The sequence below is a fragment of the Meles meles genome, chromosome 21 (assembly GCF_922984935.1).
Source record: "Meles meles chromosome 21, mMelMel3.1 paternal haplotype, whole genome shotgun sequence".
NCBI classification, from domain to species: domain Eukaryota; kingdom Metazoa; phylum Chordata; class Mammalia; order Carnivora; family Mustelidae; genus Meles; species Meles meles.
Window position 1 is genome coordinate 8,485,477 of NC_060086.1, and position 20,264 is coordinate 8,505,740.

A 20,264-nucleotide genomic window follows, 5' to 3' on the forward strand; every position below is an offset into this window, starting at 1 on the left:
CACCTGAGCTACACCCGGCCAGCGCTTCCTGTCTGCACCCCTCAGCCACTTCCCCCCACTGTCACAACCTAAGTCTCATCAGCACCTAGAACTTGACCTGTAAAATTAAAAAATATATATAATGTACATATGTATATACAAATCATATTAATGAATGCTATGGGTTAAAGAAGAACGTCACAGAGAAAGGCTTAGGAAAGGAAAAGCAGGGGATCCTGTCCCTCCCCCACCCCCACCCAGGCGCCCCCCTCAGTTACCCAGCTCCCGTGACTACTTTGTCTTTCCTTCTACCTGGAGATTACCTTCCAGTCTCTGAGTACAAGCTCGTAACCACTTGTATCGTCAGCATGTTGAGTTGTAGGCACTAGAAACCAATCCTGAGTAATTTAAGTAGAAAGAGCGCTTATTAGAAACATATTGGGAGGTCCATCAAATCAATAGGAGGCTGGAGATCCCTGGGGGGGGAGGGGCCCCCAGTTCACGCCTTAGCGTTATTCTGGTAAAGACACCCACGGGACCCCGGAGGCGGCAACCTGTGTGTCCAGCACCCCCAATGATGGGCCCTGCTCTGTGCTCCCTGCCACTTCAAGAAGCTGAGGGGGGCCCCCCTCCCCACAACTGGCATCCCAGAACAGAACCTGCCAGGCGTCTGCTTGTCCATCCCATGGCTTTTGAATCACAGTTTGACCAAGTGCATCCCATTGGCTGAGCCCAGCCAGGGCGGAACTTGACCCTGACTGTGAGGGAGGCTGGGAAAGAGGATTTGGCATTTCCCCGTCTCTTTGGGTGGGAGGAGGATTCCCCAAACACGGGAGAGGAGCCCAGATGCCCAGCGGCCAGTAAGGATGGCAGGTGTCTCCCATGCTGGGATTTCTTGCTTTATCAATTGTAGCTATCAGATGGCTCCTTGTTCCAAGATCCGAGAACTTGTGCCTGCCCCGCTCAGCCCTACCTCTCCTCCCAGTTAGTTATCCCACTTATAATTATTAGTAATCTTCAGAACTTTGTTTCCTCAATCACTGACAACCCGCTGCCCACGATAAGGCTGTGGACCCCTGTCCCATTCATGTCCGCTCCCTTCCTCCTTCCTCCCTCTCCCCTCCCTACGGTGCCTGTGTGTCCATTTCCACTTTCTACCCTAGTGGTTGAAAACATTTGCACTCTTCAACCCGAGTTAAGTCTTCTCCGCTTTGTCTCGAGGCTAGTTATGAACGCCGCAAATAAAGCACTCCCACTGTGATGATTATGTAAACTTCTCTGCAGACCAGGACACTGTCATTCTAGAACATTCTTTCATTGTCCCCTTGGGCTGGAACCACTGTTGCTCTATAATCCATTTCTTCCTCGTTCTTGGTTTGCTTTTTTCCTCTTGGTGGGAGGAGTGGGAGGGGAGGGAGAGTGGGTAAGTGATACGCTAACTGAGACTTTGCATGTCCAGTAAAAAAATGATCTGGTCCTCTGGTTTGATTGCTGGTTTGACTGGGTCTAGAATTTTAGGGTAAAAATCATTTCCCTTCAGAAGGGAAGGCGATTTGCTCCATTATCTTATGGTAGACAGTGCTGTGAACGAGAGTTCCGTGGCTGTTTGGCTTATAGTTTTTCTGTATGAGATTCGTTTCCATCTCTGCCCATCAGAAATGTTAAGGACCCTCTGTTGACCACGGGTTGTCCCTACGGAGATGTCACTGTGATGTGTCTCCATGTCTTTGGTTTAGAATCATTCACTGTACTGGTCGCTCAGCCACATCTGAGCTAAAGCCTCACGGCCTTTCTGTTCTGGAAACTTCTCTCCTGTGGGTCTCTGATAACTCATTCCCTCTGTATTCTGTGTTCTCCTTCTGGAATTCTCAATATTAAACCCTGGACTTTCCTTCATTGACCCCCTCCATCTCATCTTTCCTTTTCTTATCTCTCTCTCTCTCGTTTTCCCCTACTTTCTCCCGCAACTTTAATCAGTAACTTTCATTATATTTTTGAAATTCTAGCAAACACATTGTAAGTTTCCTACCGTTCTTTTTTGTTTTCTTATTGAACTCCCCTGGGGCTGTTAATTGGAGTTTTTGTGAAGACGATGCTCTAACCCCTGAATTAGGTCTGCTTCCCTGGAGACCTTTCATTTCGTATAACACATGTAAAGTTAAAAGCCAGAAATAGTGGGTTTTTCAAACCCTGAAAAGCCCCACGTTCCCGGGTTCTCCCAACACCTCATTCATGGGTTCATGGCGGCTCTGCCATCTTCTGCTGGATGCCCCCAAGGTCCGCCTGGGTGTTGACCTGCAGCCCACAGGAAGAGCATGGTAGATGGCACGGGGGTGATCTGAAGTGTGCCCATGACCGCCTGTCACCAGGGTTGGCCAGAACTCCGTCAGAGGACGGCACCTAATGGCAAGGAACACTGGGAAACTTAGTCGTGTGCCCCGGAAGACAAGGGAGTGGCTTTGGTGAACACCAGCCGTCTCTGTGATATCTATTGTCCCCACCCGAGTCCAAGCACTGGCCTCTCCTGCCTTTGGCCACATCCCTCCAGCTCCCTCCCCGCATTGCAGGGAAAGGGAGGGAGGGGAGGGAAGGGTGCTGGCGATGCTGGGGGTCCCGGGGGGGGGGGGGTGTGGAACAGCGGCCTGAAGCCTCCCCTGTTCCTGCTTGTATGGAGGTCACCGAGTCCTACAGCCCCTTCCTTTTAGAGGCCTCCGACCTCCCCGCCCCTCTGCCTGGCTTCTGCTTAGACCCAGATCTGACCTGCCACCGTGTCGCCCGAATGTCTGGAGGGGGCGGCCCATTGCTGGAGTAGACCCAAGAGCTCCTAGTTGGGGGCGGGGGTGCTGGTCACAAACCCAGTTTAGTGATGAGCTGTTCTCTGGATCTGACAATATGTAGAAGAGGCCCTCGGGGGAGGGGGAGGGGGTGGGTACTAGAAGCCTCTGGTAGGAATACAGGCTGGCAGGGCCTGGGGGAGGGCAAAGATAGGGCTTGGGAGCTATCGGGTAGGGGTGGGTGGAACGAGAGCCTGAGGGCTGGGTTCTTGCTTCTCCTTCTCTTCTCCCTTTATGCTGTTCCCACCTGGTGTCTGCCTTCAGCCTGGCGCGTCTACAGCAGCACCAATGACTCTCACACTGAGAGCGCATTTGTTCTGTCCCCCTGTCCCCTGTCCCCCACCGCCCCGGGCTCCATAAACACGGGTGGCTGATTCCCCAGCACTTCCGATTCAGCAGATCGGGGCCGTGCCCAAGAACGTGCACTTCTGGCAAGTCCCAAGTGCCGATGCCCCTGGTCCACAGAGCGGAGAGGGCCTCCCACCTCCCATTGCCCACAGTTCCGGGTCCACGGCTGTTTCAGAAGAGGCCAAGATGCCAGGATGGGGCCCCCATGGCCTCCCCGCCATGCTTCTGTTTAGGCTGCTTCTCCCACCAGGAACGCTTCTCCCAGCCCCTTTGTCTCTTCCCTTCTTATCTGCCCTTCAAGTCCCCAGTGCAGAGCTGCCTCCTCCAGGAAGCCTGCCAAGACCACCCCACCCTTTGTGATCTTTCCTGCCCCATCTTCTCGCCCAGCCTCAGGCTCGTTTCCAACACTTTGCCTTCTGCTCATCTCTTCTCTTCCAAAGCCCCCATGGGGCGTGGAAACATATCGCCTACTCAAAACTTGCACTCCTATGACCGCCTCAGCACTTTCCACAGTAGTCAAAAAGGCGAAATAACCCAAATGTCCGTCTGTGGCTGAAGGGACAAACAAAATACGGCAGATGCATACGACGGGATATTAGTCAGCCATAGAAAGGAGGGACAGACTGACACACGCTGCGTGGAGGGACCTCCAGACGCCGTGCCAGCTGAGAGCAGCCCGGAGCGTAGGATCCCATTTACGGAGTGCTCGGAATAAGCACATCCCCAGAGACAGCCAGTTTGTGGCTGCCGGGGGCCGTGGGAAGGCGAGGTTGGGGGTGCCTGCTGCAAAGTCCACGGTTTCCTTTTCGGGACATGGACATGTCCTCCAGTTGAACGTGGTGACGGCTGCACGACTCTGTGAACGTACGTAAAGCCCCTGAGTTGTACGCTGGGAGTGGGTGGATTGTGTGGTGTGTGAATTAAATCTCAAAAAAGCTGTTGCCAGGAAAAAAAAAAAAAGCATTGGACACGGGTGGCAGGGGCTGTGCCCCCCCCCCCTTGTGCAAGTGGTAGCTCAGAGGAGGAGCTTGAGCTTTGGACTGGAGTCAGCAGCTTGCTGTGTGTGCTGGGGTGAGCCCGTGCCCTCTCTGAGCCCCCAGGTGCGCTGAGCAGTAATGCAGGAGACGAACCAGGAATCCCCGTGCAGCCAGTTCTGTGTGAGGTCTGGAGCCCAGGCCCTGGCTGGACAGGGGTGGTAGTGGGACGTCCCCCCACCTTCCTGCTCTGGGGGAGGAGGCACCCCCACCACGCTCTGTCTTTAAACGTCCCAGAACGCAAGGGTTTTGAGGCTGCAGGGAATGGCAGCAAGTTACCAGCTAAAAGCCCTGGGTTGTTGGAGGTGAGCAGCGCACTCGGCTCTAACTGGTATCCACAGTAATTTTGCCAGAATCTTTTTTTAGATGATGTTTCCTTAACAACCTACAGAGAACTTCACTCTCCTCCCCTCCTAATCCCCTGCTTTGCACAAACATGAAATTAATCTTCTAAATACCCAAGCTGGTTCCAAAAAGAAGTGAGCAGGGGGAAGGGTGGGGGAGGGCTGAAAGGGGGGAGCCCCGCTGCCCGTGCCCGTGCTCGGAGGCCCTCTCTTCTTGTTGACTCATAGCCCCAGGAAGGGCAGGTAGATGAGCAGCCGCCCAGTGCTCATAACACCGCCTGGGCCAGACCCCCCCAAGCATCCCTCCAGCCCCGTTCGCCCTTCTCCCGCCATCGGGAGCTCCTCACCTCCCACAGCAGCTTGTGCTCTGGGAAGGAGCTCTGCCTCCAGCAGGAAGCTGGCGTCTATGCGCTTCAGCAACCCTGCCTTGGCCTTGCCCTGCCCTCTGGGGTGTAGCCCCTGCTTCCAGGTAGCAGCAGCTTTCTTCCCAGGTCAGGGGTGCGGCTCCCACGAATGCCTTTGCCAAGTGCACCTGAGCCGTGCACATACACAAACCACCCCCATGACCTTGGATCCACCCCTCCGTCGGCCCCCTCCCCCCGCCCTGGGTGTCCTGTCTCAGCAAGTGGCCCTATCTCCCCTCCCTGGTGGTTTGTGCTGAGCCAAGTGGCCTGGCAGGAAACCTGCTTCCTAGACTCTCCTCCCCTCAATGGGTCTGAAAAGACAATCTGTGCTGGGGCCACACCACGGCTGGAGATGGGAGGGACAGACGCGGAAGTGCCAGCGTGTGCCACTGTGTCCTCGCTGCTCCCTCTGCGTGTCCTCTTCCTGATCCACGGCCAGCTCTCCTCCAGACCGCTGGCCCCGCTGACTCACGGCGACCCGGTACTTCCACCAGATGCCCGATGTGATCGCCCAGCAGAGAGGTGACGAAGACCGGGCAGCCTTCCCCTAGACTCCTGTCAATGTCTGCTCCGGCCCTGGGCTCCCGCTCCAACAGTCCCACTTGCCTGACTTCTAGATTTCTCTGTGTGTTCCCACCTGTACCTCTGGGGACATTCCCTCCAGTCCCCATAAAACTCCTCTCTTTGGACCTTCACTTCCCAGCTCCTCTCCAGGGGTGTTAAGGCCAATAATGCCTGTGCTATAAAGCTCACGGTGGTTCTGCTTCCCGGATTGAGCCCAAACGGTAGGCACCCTGTTACCCACATCAGAACAAGTGGGGTGCGTCCCGATGCCTGTCTGCCTCCCTCCCTCCTCTGCTTAGCCACAGGCCACATCCTGTTGGCCCTAGCTCATTACTGACCCTTAGTCAATGCCCTTGCTCCTAAGGCTCACCCCATCCGGGCCTCTCTCACCTCTTTTTTTTTTTTTAAGATTTTATTTATTTATTTGACAGAGATCACAAGTAGACAGAGAGGCAGGCAGAGAGAGAGAGAGAGGGAAGCAGGCTCGCTGCTGAGCAGAGAGCCCGATGCGGGACTCGATCCCAGGACCCTGAGATCATGACCTGAGTCGAAGGCAGCAGCTTAACCCACTGAACCACCCAGGCGCCCCCCTCTCTCACCTCTTATCTGCACGATCTTATCTGAGACTTCTGGTTTTCTAGCTCTGGTCTAGCTCTTGAGGCTGTACCCAGTGATGTCTTCCCATCTGGGGCTCTCAGCCATGCACAGGGACCAAGACCCGTCTCTGGTGCGGGGTCCGGCACTCACCACCTTCACAGACAAGTCCCTGCCATTTCCTTGTCCTGGGTCCTATGCCAATCACACTAGGGCTTTCCCCGCCATGCTCTCCTCACCGCCCCCCCCCCCCACCAGGGATCTTTCTGGAAAAAATGAGAAGCAAAGGCAGTGAGTATCCTGCGGACAGGCCATCCGAATCCCCCTCACCATTCCACCCCCCAGCCTCCCATCTCTGTCTGGGAAAACTTCTACTCATCCCTCAAAACCTCAGCTGCAGTGCCCCCTCTGCTCATGTGTTCCCTTGGCAGCACCCTCCCTGGCAGGAGGGGCCAGCCTGGAGATCACCCAGGGTGTCCTCAACTTCTTCCCCACTGACAGCAGCCCCAAGACATCCAGAGCACGGGGTTGGGCTGTGTGAGGGTGGTGACCAGGGTCACCGGGGAGCGGGGCTTCAGGCCCCAGGAGCTCAGGCTTTTCTGGGTCTGAACTTATCTCTCCATCTTTCCTCGATGGGAGCCCTTTCTTCTCCCGGCCTATTTCCTCACCCACAAATGGAAATAACAAAACATAGCTGGGGGTGTGTCAAATGACCCACGTGTGCTCAGGAAATTGGGAGATTGGGCCACCGGCTGATGGACATGAGCCCTCCGTGCCTCAGTTTCTCTAGCCGGAATGCCCCTGCCCTGCCCTCTTTCTCCCAGATAGCTACAGGGAAGGAGATGGATGAAAGGGACCCTCACAGGTGACCTGCCGTGTTGACATGGACCCACGGGGCACACTTGACCCAGAGCAGGGAAAGAGTGAGGCAGACTCTAGGATTCTAGTTGTAGGGCAGGGGTGTGTGTCCTGGACCCCAGAGAGCTTCTGGGCGGGGGTCCGGCCTGTGGCGACTGGTTCTGCCAAAGCTGTTCCTTGGGACAGGAAGCTAGAGCTAGAAGAGGTGTGCATAGAGGCACCTATGGGAGCTGTCACTGTTCCCACGTGCGTGGGCCCCTGGGGAGCAGGGGGACGCCCAGCAGGAGATGCCGGGGAAGGACTCTATATTTTGCAGTCCTGGCCACCGTGCATCACCTTCTCCAGTGACCTGGGGCCTGTCCATCTCAGATCGCCGCGAGGGGCTGAGGGGACGCCTGCCACCAAGGAGCCCCTCTCCGATGAAGCCACAGCAGAAGCAGCCTCCGGCCCGTCTGACGTTTGACTCGGGCTGTCATGCAGGCTCTTATCAGAATCAACAGGTTTTGTTGTGCATTTCACAATCTCAGCATCTTTAATTTATCGCACAACAAATTGGAGAGGATTTAGCATGTATTTAATTAATTTGACGAAAGTAGTTCAGCAACTGTAAACAAGGCTGTGGGAATATGTGTGCCGGGAAGCAGGGCCCGGCGACTCCCAGGCTCAGAGCGGGCGTGGGCTTGAGGCTGCAGATGGGTCCCTGTAGGGCAGGGACGGGGGGTGCAGGGCGAGATTGGGCCTGGAGTCGTGGGGTGGTGGGAAAGTTGGGTGGAGGCAGGAGGCCAGGGTTCCTTAGGCCCACGAAGGGATGGGAACCCCAGCCCTGTCTTCCACTCAGGGGATCTCATGAGGACATCCAGGGACAACTGGCCGAAAGCTGTTTTGCGGCAGGAAATGTGCTGGTGTTACCTGAATTCAGTCTGTCCCTGACCTGCTTCCTTCAACATGAATCACTGGCATTACCTTTCCCAAGAAGCATTTTGTACCAGTTAGGGACCGTGTTTGCAGCAAGAGAGTAACAGATCCTGTCCTCCAAACGCGGCTTACACAAGGGGTTTAGCGTGTGACAAACAGGACCTTTGTGGCTGGTGCTGGAACTCCATGATGTTCTTAACGTACCGGGTTCCCGCCATCCTTTTCACCATCCCTCATAAGAGTGTCCCCTTCTAGCCTTGAGATAGCTGCTACCGCTCCAGCCATCACGTCTATATCCTCGGTGGCACAAAGAGGGAAGGGGGGAGTGCGTCTGAGCCTGTGCTTCCCTCCGTAGGCGCATTCCTAGAGACAGCACTCAATGCCTTTCACCTGTCTTGGGCAAGAATTTCATCCCATAATTCTATCTTCAAGAGAGACAGAAACATGGCATCTTGGCTAGGCATGGAATCAGGGCTCTGCAGGAGAGAAGGAGAGCAGAATGGGCATGGGGTGGCCCACTGGCAGGTTGTGGCCCACCCTCCCTAAGCCGAGGTTGTTGCAAAGCCCCTGGCCCGGCCTCTCTCACAGGTGCTGGGAGGCTTGGGTGCTCATTGGAGTGGGGCTTCCTGAGCCAAGAGGGGTTGGGATTCTTCTAGAATCCCCAGCTCTGCGGGCAAACGCTGGTCTGCAGAGGAGTGGCAGGTGACTGTGGGCGGGTGGGGGTGGCTGATGATGCTATCTATTTCCTGGTTGTGGTCCTGGTCAGATAGGCAAGGTGGGCAGGGCCTGCAGCATGGCTGCAGAATGAGACTGTCTGGGCGGGAAGCCCAGCCCCGCCATTTCTCAGTGCGGTCCCTTCGGTGTTCCCAAGACTTGGGTCCTGTCAGGGAACAGGAGGAGGAAGAGGGTTCCAGCACAGGGAGGGGAAAGAGCTTCTCTAAGGTGTTTAGGAGACTTCCGGGGGGGGGCGCTGCTCCCCAAAGCATGCCCACCTCTAGCTGCAGCAGGGACCCCTGTGACCTCCCTGTGCCCACCCTGTGGACCTTGGCCGTGAATTCCCCTAAGCCATCCCAACTGGCCACAACGGGCCACCAGCTCATTAAGCCCATCCTGGGAAACCCCTTAGTCTGGGGGAGCTGGGCTGCTTGCTTGCTCCCCCGACCCACGCTTCCTTCTGTTGCCTTCCCGGCAGCCCTGGGAGGCCACAGCGGTTTACTGAAAGCAGACATGCTAGCCAGAGAATGGGAGGGAAAAAACCAGGCCCAGGCTCTGGGTGGGGCAGGAGTGGGGGGACCCAGAGCCCAGGTGAGACCACCCTTCCCTCCCTCAGGACTTTTTTTTTTTTTTTTTGCAAACCAACTTTATTGACCTGTAACTGGCTTATAACAAAGGATCTGTTTCTTTTTCTTTTTCTTTTTTTTTCTGATCTCTTTTAATATGAGTTTGGTTTTGGGGGATCTTGTTTTTATTTCAAATTCTAGATACAAGAGAGATCACACGGTGTTTATCTTGCTCTGTCTGGGGGCGTCTGGGTCGCTCAATGGGTTAAGCCTCTGCCTTTGGCTCAGGTCATGATCCCAGGGTCCTGGGATCAAGCCCCACCCACATCGGGCTCTCTGCTCAGCAGGGAGCCTGCTTCCTCCTCTCTCTCTCTCTCTCTCTCTGTGATCTCTGTCTGTCAAATCAATAAATGTCTTGCTCTGTCTGACTTACTTCGCTTAACGTGCTGCCCTTGGGGTCCATCTATGTGGTCACAAACAACAAGATATCCCTTCCTTTTCTTCTTTCTTTCCTTTTTTTTTTTTCCAAGTTGCTGAATAATATTTCATCGCCTGTGCATTTATACACACCACGTTTTCTTAACTCATCTGTCGGTGGACACTTCGGGCATTGCCATGTCTTGGTTATTGTAAATAATGTTGCTACGAACATATGGGCACAGATATCTCTCTGGCACCGTGTTTTCATTGCCTTCGGATATATTCCCAGAAGTGGGATTGCTGGATCATATGGTATTTCTATGTTTAATTTTCGGAGGAACTGCCGTACTGTTTTCCACAGTGGCTGCACCAACTTACACTCCCACCAGCAGCGAGCAAGGCCCCGTTTCCCCCACCTCCTGGCGGGCGCTTCTAATTCCTTGTCTTTTGGAGGCCAGCCATTCCAACAGGGGCGAGGTGAGATCTCCTCGTGGGTTTGGTTTGCGTTTCCTGATGACTAGGGCTGCCAAGCGCCTTCTCACGGACCTACTGGCCTTTTAGAGATCTTAGGAAATATGTCTGTCCGGGTCCTGTGCACGCTTTTTAATCGGATTGTTTGTTTTCTTTCTTTTTTTCTTTATTGAGTGATAGGAGTTCTTTATATATTTTGGATATTAACCCCTTGTCGGAGAAATGATTGGCAAGTAGTTTTGTTTTCTGTTCCGTAGGTTGTCTTTGTATGTTGTTGATTATTTGTTTTGGGGGTTCAGGATTCTGTCCCAGGGGTCTCTATGTCTGTTTTTATGCCGTACCATCCTGTTTTGATGACTACGGCTTTGTAATATAGCTTGAGATTGGGACATGAGGTGAGCCCAAGTTCCTGTCCCGCAGCCCAATGCGCACATCCCCGGGTCACTTCCTGCCAGAGTGCATACCCAAGGCCTGACAACAAGCTCTTGCTTTCTTGGACTCTTATCTGAGGAGCTTCCTCTAAGCCACGAGCCTGTGCCTCTCTTAAGGACACCAGTCCAGGTGGATCGGGGCCCCACCCTTATGACCCTATTTAACCCTCCCTGCCTCTTTGAAAGCCCCAGGACTGAATGTCGTCTCACTGGGAGAGGTTAAAGCCTCTGCCTTCAGCTCAGGTCATGATCTCAGGGTCCTGGGATCGAGCCCTGCATCAGGCTCTCTGCCTAGCAGGGAGCCTGCCCCCCCCCCCCCCCACCGCCTGCCTCTCCACCTACTTGTGATCTCTGTCTGTCAAATAAATAAATAAATTTTTAACATCTTAAAAAAAAAAAAAAGAAAGAAATAGATGAGCTCCAAAAGCAAAAGCAGCTCTGCCTTTAGCAGATAGATAATCTTTCCAGAAGGTTCCTGGGGCCCAGCTGGAGTGGTGCCTCCCAGCACAAGGGAGAACGTGCTGCCATCAGGCTCTGCCCGCTGGAGCTCACGGTCTCCTGGGGCAATCCACATCTAGAAACCAAGCGAGGCAAGGGACTAAGGTCTGGCCTCCTCAGCCCCACATGGGAGACTTCCATTGGCCCTCCTTGTTAGAGCACATCCTGTCGGAACGGCTGAGGATTTGTCAGACCTGCCCCATCCTGCTTTTTCCCTCTCCATTCATAGGCATGATCCTTAATAAGCTTCTTGCATTACAAACTCAGTCTCAGTGTCCGCTTCTGGAAGCCTGGCCTGCGACGACCCCACTGGGCTTGGATGTGCCCTTCACCCCTCCTGGGGCGTATCAGTCACAGACCTCAATGACTTCCCATTGTCTGTGCTTCTGTGTAATCCCTACCCTTTGAGTGTGGGTGGACCTGCGACTTACTTCTAACCAAGAAAATATGACCAGAGCGTTGAGATGCTACTCCCATGATTGTGACGTGTTACATACGACCCCAGCGGTCAGCCAGCACAAAGCCCTCAGTCACACAGTGACAGAGAACTGGAGTGAATTCTGCAGTCCACCTGAATAAGCTCGGGAACAGATTCTTCCCCGATCAAACCTTCAGATGAGAGCGCAGCCCGGCCGATAGCTTGACTGCAAGCTGCTGAGCAGGGAACTCAGCTGTCCAGACCGTCATCACAGGCAAATGTGTGTGCCAAGTCATGAAATCTGTGGTTATGTTTTATGCAGTGATGGAAAAACTAATTTGGGAGGCATCAAAGAAAGAGCTGGTCTCTGACGTAGCTGTCTCTCACCACTGCAGCACTCCCATTGCCCGAGGGTCAAGTCCCTCACCCATAAGATGGGGACGATCCCAGCTAAGGGCTGAGGTCCCCTCGGCATGGCAGCTGGCACATGAAAGGCGCCAGACGCAGTAGGGTCGCTTCCTTTGTGAAACGTTGACTGCAGCCAGGTGATTTGGGGAAACTGGACTGTGCCTGTACATTTGACCCCAGTGTGTGGGTTTTTCTTTTTAAGATTTTATTTATTTGAGAGAGAGAGCACATGTGTGCAGTGGGGAGCAGCAGAAGGAGAGGGAGAAGCAGCTGAGCAGGGAGCCTGATGTTGAGCTCGATCCCAGGACCCTGGGATCATGACCTGAGCTGAAGGCAGATGCTTCCCAGACTGAGTCACCCAGGCATCCCTGCCTTGAGTGTTTTAATACCCGTGTCCATTGTTAGGGATTTTATAGTTTGCAAAGAACTTCCCCACTGGGCAGGGAAGCAGGAATTAACCAGCAGCTAGTGGTAAGTGAGTCACTGGGTCACCATGGCAGGGGTAAACAGAGCTGAGGCTCTTCTTGGATCTGCTCTGGGCAGCAGGTCCTGGCTCTAGGTTCCAAGTGGCCCTTCCGAGATATGCATCCTCTAAAGCAGATGTATGTATAATGGAATATTACTCAGCCGTCAAAAAGAATGAAATCTTGCTCTTTGTGGAAGGAGCAAATCTTTTGCTTATATTATGCTAAGCAAAATAAGCCAGAGAGCGATAAATACCATATGATTTCACTCATATGTGAAATTTAAGAAACAAAACAGATGAACATATGGGAAGGGGGATAAAGAGAGAAGGGGGAAGCCACAGGAGACTCTTAATGCTAGATAATAAACTGAGGGTTGATGGAGGGAAGTGGGGGGGGCGAGATGGGCTGGATGGGGGATGGGGGTGAAGGGGGGCACTTGCTGTGATGAGCCCTGGGTGTTGTATGTAAGCGATGAATCACCAAATTCCACTCCTGAAACCAACACTGCAGTGTATGGTAACTAACTAGAATTTAAATAAAAATTTGAAGGAAAAAAAAGAGAAACACAGCCTGTACCCTGTGTGTGTGAAGGGAACACAGAAAGCAGCGAGTCGGAGGGGCTCCGGGAGCTGGTTCCCGCCCAGGACCTGGGAAGTGGAGTGGATGGTTCTCGGTAATGGGGATATGGCCAGTCTGGGCTTGTGGAGGAAGAGCTTGGCTTCCCAATCTGGCATTGAGGGGCTTCCGGGAGAGAAGTGTGGGCTGGGAAGGGGTTTGGGTCCACCTGGAGGCTCGGGGTCTGCAGACACCTCCAGCTGCAGGCAGGAACTCAGGTTATGAGCTCCCAGCCTGGAGCGTCTAGTTTAATAGCGAGGTGTTCTAAGTACATCACTTAGCCTCCTTTGTAAATGGGGACCCTAACTTTCTAGGGTTGGGGTGAAGGTTAGAGGAGCCAGCCCAGCTAAAGTCCTAGACACAGCACCTGGTCCGTCATAACCACCCGTGAGGCTTGGCTGCTGGACGGTTAGCCCTGGGACAGCAGGCACGTTCGTCTCTTGTCTACTGCTACAGCCCAAGCACTTAGCATCACATGGGACAGGCTCAAAAGGTATTTGCGACATGAGTGAAACGGGAGCCACCGAGCCAGCTTCCCCATCAGTCATGTCCTGCAGACGATGCCCCCGAGTGAGAGGGAGTAGAGTCCCAGCATCTGGGCTCGGTGCCGTCCTTCCTTCACTCTTGCCGGGCTCAGTGGAGGGCAGCGGGGTCAGGGCCCTGGGGGGCCCTGCTGCTGCCTCTCTGCTGACTTCTTAGCTGCGGGGTTCAGGGGGAGGGAGCTCTGGCCTCACTTGACCCCGCGCTCTGACTCACAGCCGCTTCCGAGCCCACCCAGCATGACTCTCCCAGCCGTCGGGTCCTCTGCCCGGGCAGGGCCTGCCCCCACTGTTTACTCTTGGCCCATGGGATCTTCCTGTTTCTAAGAAAATGGCTTTAATTGGTAATTATCTCCTGTTTTTATAAAGCGTCTTTCATCCAGGTGCCCGTAGCACCCAGCTTATTAAACTCCATGCTTAGAAGGTGCCGGGACTTCAAACAGTGTCCCTGGTTCTTCAGGGCGCCTTGCAGGCTCCCCACAGTGTGAGCAGCCCGAGGTCAACGTAAGGCGTCGGTTGCACCTCTGTGCTCCAGGGTTGGGTGGGAGCAGGATCATGACCCTGGGAGGCTATACAAGCCCCAGTGTGCCCAGTCCTGTGCCGGGATCTGAGGTGGGGCAAGGAGAGAGGTAAGGCCCTTCTCTTTCTCTTTGAGAGTTCAGTCTTGTGCGCACCCCCGCTCTGATGCTCCAAGGCTGGGGACCCCTCCACAACTTTCCTGCACTCACCCTTCCTCCGATGATATTAACTGAGAGCTCACTATGTGTCTGGTTTGACGTTTCCTCCCCTGGCTGATTCTGGAAGCAATGGGGGAGTTTACTACCTTGTATCTCTCCCTAGGTGGGGTAAAACCTAGCTTCTTTCTCTGCCCCAAGCCAGCCCAGGCTCACCTGATTCCTGCAGCTGTTCCTCCTACAGAGAGACAGAGTCCGAGACCGAGACAGAGAGACTGAGATTTATTTTAAGGAATGGGCCCATGTAACTGTGGATGTTGTTAAGTCCCAAATCTGCAGGGTAGGCTGGCAGCTGGAGACCTAGGGGAAAGTTACAGTCTGATTCCAAGGACAGAATTCTTTCCTGCTGAGGGGAGGTTAAAGTTTTTGTTCTATTAAGGCCTTCAACTGATTGGATGAGGCCCACCCACACTATGGAGGACATCTGATTTACCCAAAGTCCACCGATCTGATCTTATCTAAAATACACATTTACAGAGACATCCAGAATAATATTTCACCAAGTATCTGGGCACCATGGCTTAGTCCAGATGACACATAAAATTAATTATCACAGTCCCCCAAGTAAGTGGATGGGGAGGTGGGACAGGCAGAGGAGAATGCGCTCTCCCTTTCCCCCAAGGCTGGGATCTGGATGGCAGGACAGTGCGGAGGAAGAAAAGTTGGAACACATGACATCATCAGTAGGGAGGAGTCCTCCTTCCACCCTCTCCCTCTTCCCCACTCCCCATGCGATCCCTCCGTCTGACCATCTCGGGCCTCGCCTTCCTCTCCTGGGTATGCCTTCACTCTCCTCCAGAGAAAGAAATTCCCATTCCCTGGTTCTAGACCAGACAAGGCACAAGTGATCGTTTAGGGGACTTTTAGCTTCTCCCACCAGTCCCCTCAAGGGCCCCCCGGGCCCGCCTCCACTCCCTGAAACAAACAGTGTAGATAATCAGGGCATTCGTTATATGAATTTAATTTTTTTACTAAAGTAGACTCCATGCTCAATGTGGGGCTTGAACTCAGGACCCTGAGGTCGAGAGTCCCATGCTCAACCGACCGAGCCAGCCAACTTTAATTCCAATCCTTCCTTCCAGCAGAATGTTGCCTCTAAGCTTCTCTGATAGAGAACTTGGGACCCTCCCCATCTGCCTCACCCCCACCCGATTCTGGTGCCTTCTTTGGGATGAAGCTGGGTGCCCCGGCCTGGTTCAGGACCCTGCTGGAGGGAGCAATGCGATCATCCCCAGAAAGACAAGAGTGATGCACATCTCGCCAAATCAAGCACTGTTTTCATGATTTCTTTCTCAGAAGAACACAGGCCCATTTCAAATCAAGGTCACTGTACTTCCCTTGGCAGTGCGGCTTTGGCCTTGCTCCCTTTGGAAGGATGGATCAGCTGGCGGGAGCCTGGCTCGGTCCCAATGAGCCTGTCCCAGCAGGAAAGGGTTCTCTTCTCCTCCCTGCAGGGACGGACCCAAGTCGAATCGCTTGCTTTTTATTCCAAGTCCGGGCCTAGTGAAAGGTGGGCAGGCTTCAGTGCATCTGGCCGCACACCAGAATAGAATCCTGTGTGGTATTTTGTCACTTGCTATTTTTACTCATTATCCCCATTATAGAAAATGTAGTACTCGCTGTTGTTGGTGTTAGCTGCTGCTAGTGAAGAAGGCACAGGAAACACCGGTCTCCAAAGAAAAGATGGGGAAATTTAGTTACATTAAAACGGAGAACTTCTATTCATAAAAAGACATTCTATTTTATTTTATTTTATTATTTGAGAGAGGGGGTGGGGGGAAGAGCAGAGGGAGAGGGACAAGCAGACTCCCCACTGAACACAGAACCTGACGCGGGGATCCATCCCTTGACCCCGAGATCATGGCCTGAGCTGAGATCAAAAGCCAGACTCTCGACCAACCAAGCCACCCAGGGCACCCCCATAAAAAGAAATTCTAAAGAAAATAAAAACACAAGCTGTAAATGGAGAAAATGCCAGCAAAGGCTGGTATCAAGAATCAATAAGGAATTCCTGTAAGTCGGGAAGGAAAAAACCTGATAGAAAAATCACCAAATGACCAGAACAGGCATTTCATATACGAGTTTAAGAAAAGACCAATAAACACAAGAGGATAGCTTCAACCTCATGAAGTAATCAGGCGGGAGCCAATTAAGATTGATGTGTGTATTAGCTTCCGGGAGCTGCTGTAACAAGAGCTATAAACTGTGGGACTTCAACAAGACAATGTCATTGTCTCTCAGCCCCGGAGGCCTGAAGTCCAAGGTCGCCGTGTAGGCCAGGGTGGCTTCTCCTAAAGGCTGGGAGGGAGAATCTGATCTAGGCTTGGGCTAGCCTCAGGTGTCCCTTGGCTTGCAGATGGCTCTCTCCCTGTGTCTTCCCACTGTCTTTCCTCTATGTCTGTGTCTGTAAGCAGACTGACCCTTTGTATAAGGACACCGTCGTGTTGGACTAAGGCCAGCTCTAATCACCGCATTTTAACTTGATGACCTCTATAAAGACTACCGCCACATAGGACCATGATCTGAGGTCTGGTTGGGTGGAGTGCTGGGGGGGAGAATCCTAACATATCTATTCAGGGAAACACAATTCTTCCCATATGCCGTGAGACACCAGGTAGACCCCTTGAATGGGGCCAGAGTTCATGAGTCTGACAACAGGTGTTGGAGAGGATGGGGTTCATACACCAGAGTCTCATACCCAGCTAGTGAGACTGAAAAGCCTTACAGCCACTTTGAAAAACAGTGTGACGCTACCTTGTGAGTTGAAAATGTGTATTTCTACTTCTCACTATATTTCTGAGAGAAACTTACTCACGTGCACCAAGAGACCTTTGTAAGAGTGTCCAAGGTGGCATTGTTCATGACAGCAAAAGGGTGACCTTGGCGCTATGGTCATGACCATGGATTATGAGAAAAAGCCACATACAGCTTCTTATGACCACACAGATGAACTTCGGTGTAATGGTTAGCTATGGACACAATAATGCTGCATAACAAATGGCCCCAAGTCTCCAAAGGTGAAAGTCATCCTTCATTCTCATGGATCTCTAGCTTGTCTGGGGCTTGGTTGGTCTCGGCTGATCTAGACTGAACTTGACCGGCAGCCCTGCCTCAGCCAAAGGTCTGTGGGTTGGTGAGCACCATTCTGCTCAAAGAGGTCAAGGCAGGACTTGAATTTTTAGATCTTACAGCATGACATGGCCAAGCCCAAAGGCTCAGAGCAGGGAAATAGTTTACCCATGGCTGATCTGGGAGGTGAGAAAGACTGGAGCCAGTCATTCAATTTTCTATACTTAGTAATATAATGTTGAGTGAAAAAGCAAGTCCCGGAAGATATTTGTACATTAAAGTTTAAAAATAAGCAAAGCGAGGGGTGCCGGGCTGGCTCAGTCGGTAGATCATGTGATTCTTGATCTCAGGGTTGTGAGTTCGAGCCCCACATTGGGTGTGGAGCCTATTTTAAAAGTTAAAAATAAAAATAAATATAAACAAACAAAGCTAAACAATATATTAAGTAAGCACACATGAATATGTAATAAAACAAAAACAAGCAAGAGAGTGATAAACACAAAATTCAGGATGGCTTCTGACAGATGACTAGGATATAAGTTTCTGGGGATGTCCTAGTTCCTGGGTCAGATGGTGGGTTCAGGGGTATTCATTATATCAATCAATCAATCAGTTCAATTAAGAAAAAGAAAAGGCCAAGCATAAGCCAATGATGAGGGTATCCCATGAGTAACAATCATGGTCATCCCAGTTCTGTAAACCTGAGGTCTGAGAGGTTCTGCTGGGCCATCTTCTGACTCATGGCCTCAGCCAGACCCGGACAATGTGAGTCTGCGTTCTTACCATCTCCCAAGTTCCAGCAATCTCTCCTTCCGTGTATCTGTTTCTCCCACAAAGTAGGCCAGAACTGTATTCAGAACCCTAGGAGAGCGCCAGCTCTTTCGTGTTTTCTCTGCTTCACAGAGAACATCATCCTGCTGGGATAGAAGTCCCGCAGGAGAGGTCAGTTGGATGGCTGGACCTGTGCCCCTTGGTGGCATATGTGGTTGAGAGAATGTGCACCTTGGAGAGGGGTGACCATGTACAGCCATTTGGGTTGTGCACTGCTCAACTGCAGAGGTCACCATGTCCATTGTAGTCTAGGTTCTAGGTAGATGCAATATATGTGAGTATCCCCCTGGACCTGTGCATGGTGTCCTTGCCCCAGTGATGGGGTCTAGAGATGTGGGATTAAAGACTGAAACATGAGGGTCACTGTGGGCTATGTCCAAGGAGACTTGATCTCCTGCAGCAGAGGCAACATTCAGAATCACTGGACACCTGGGATTCTAGATCAAAAAGGATTGGTCAGATTGAGGCATGGAATCAGACAGTGGCCAAGAGGGGAACCCAGGGCTCAGGCAAAAGACAGGGGAGAGACGGCGGGCTAAATCCTGGCTGAAACAAGGTTCTGATGAGCCCCTTAGCCTCCCCTCCTGCCATTCCTCCCTGAAGCCGGAGCACTGCAGAAGCCCCGTGTCCCTTGAAAGTGGCAGCGAGAGAGGCCGAGAATAAGGCATAAAGAACCTGGCTCCTTGCAGGACTGGGGGACCCACTTGAGGTGAGGCAGACCCAGCGTTCCCCAGGAATTCGCCTTCTGGAGGCTCAGTGACCATGATCTGCCTATCCACTGGGACAGGGGAGAGTTGGGCAGCGCAGTCTTAAAATTGGGGAGAGTTAGGGACCTCATCATGGACAGCGACATCCTCTGCCAGAGACTAGACAGGGTCTGCAGCCACAATGGATAAGCACCAATCACGTTCCAGGCATAATGCTCTTAAGCCTCGTAACAAACTTGCAAAGGGAACGCCACTCGCTCTGTGTTCTAGGTGAAGACACGGTAACCCTGGGGAATTTGAGCGACGTGTGAGGTCACAGAGCAGGTGCGCCTGGCAGGACTTGACCCTAGGTCTATCTGATTTCAAAGTCATGGTCAGACTGTGGCTGTTCTGCCGGTCCCTGTACAGATCAGCCCATAAGTCTGGGCACCAGGGAGGGCTCTGCTCTCCACTGTTCCATCCACTGTGAGGGGCCCGGCTCGTGTGTGTGTGTGGTGGGGGGATTGGTTCCTGGCTCTGTGATCTCCCTCAGAGGGAGATTGAGGTCTGGCTGGAGCCATAGGCGGCCAGCTAGGGAAGGAAACCCTGTTTGCAGATTCACTTCTGGGAGAGGGCATGTGGGGGCTTTAAAAAGCGGGCCACCCCTGCCCCCCAGCTTCTGATTGACCCCACCCCGAGCCAGGCTGGGGTGGAAGCTGCTGGATGCCAGGCAACCCGGCTAATTGCTGAGCTAGGGCAGCAGGGTGTGTCTTGCCATAATTACAGTTTGCTCTGTTGCTGCTGGCCAGGCTCACAGGAGAGGGCGTGAGGAAGCTTCAAGCAGCAGAAAGCGCACATTAGTACAGCAAATTGGGCCTGTTTGGCAGCCTCTGGGCCCCTGGGAGGGCCCCGAGCCCCAGGACTGTCAGAGCCGCCGTCGGCTGCTGGGATGCCCCGTGTCTCAGCAGAGGGCCCGTTCACATCCGCCTGCTCTGCTCCCAGGTAGCCCCGGGGGGATGGGGTGTAAGCTTCACAGCGGCACTCTGACCCAGCCCTTCCCTGCTCCAGGCCTCAGTTTCCCACTCTGTCCAATAAGGGCTGCCCGCCTCTCTGTGAACCAGGCGGCCTGGCTTCTCATCCCTGCTCTGGCCCCTTTCTGAACTCAGGCCACTGAGCTGTGGAAAGAGAGTGAGTGACCACCTGCCACACTGTCTGGCCCCGGGTGAACTTTCTGGAAAGCCTTTCTGGGCTCACATGCTTTCTGAGGGATAGAGTCCCTCCACACTGGCTCTGAATTCTGGCTCCTCTACCTACCAGCTGGGTGACCTTGGGCCACGTTCTGTGCTCCCCCGAGCCTGGGCCTGCTGGGAGTGACAGTCACAGGCTATGGCTGCAAATTCTTTGGCTCATTCCATGAAGAGGCAGGGTCTATGCGGGTCTCCTTGCCATTGGGTGGGCTTTGGTGACTGCTTTGCCCAAGAGGGTATCACAGAAGTGTCATTCTGGGACTTCTGAGCTAGATG

General features: G+C 53.2%; 1 protein-coding gene across 3 annotated transcripts in view; it reads left to right on the forward strand.

Moving 5' to 3' along the window:
• Nucleotides 1-3,641: 3,641 nt before the first annotated feature.
• Nucleotides 3,642-20,264, forward strand: part of MYL10 (myosin light chain 10) — a 29,796-nt gene continuing 13,173 nt past the window's right edge. The window contains exon 1 of one of the 3 annotated variants that reach the window (XM_045993738.1): nucleotides 3,642-4,025. The gene's annotated coding sequence lies outside the window, so the exon portion shown is untranslated. Of the gene's footprint in view, nucleotides 4,026-5,339; nucleotides 5,466-20,264 lie in introns of those variants that run through there. The other 2 variants (XM_045993736.1, XM_045993737.1) reach the window with 2 other exon arrangements.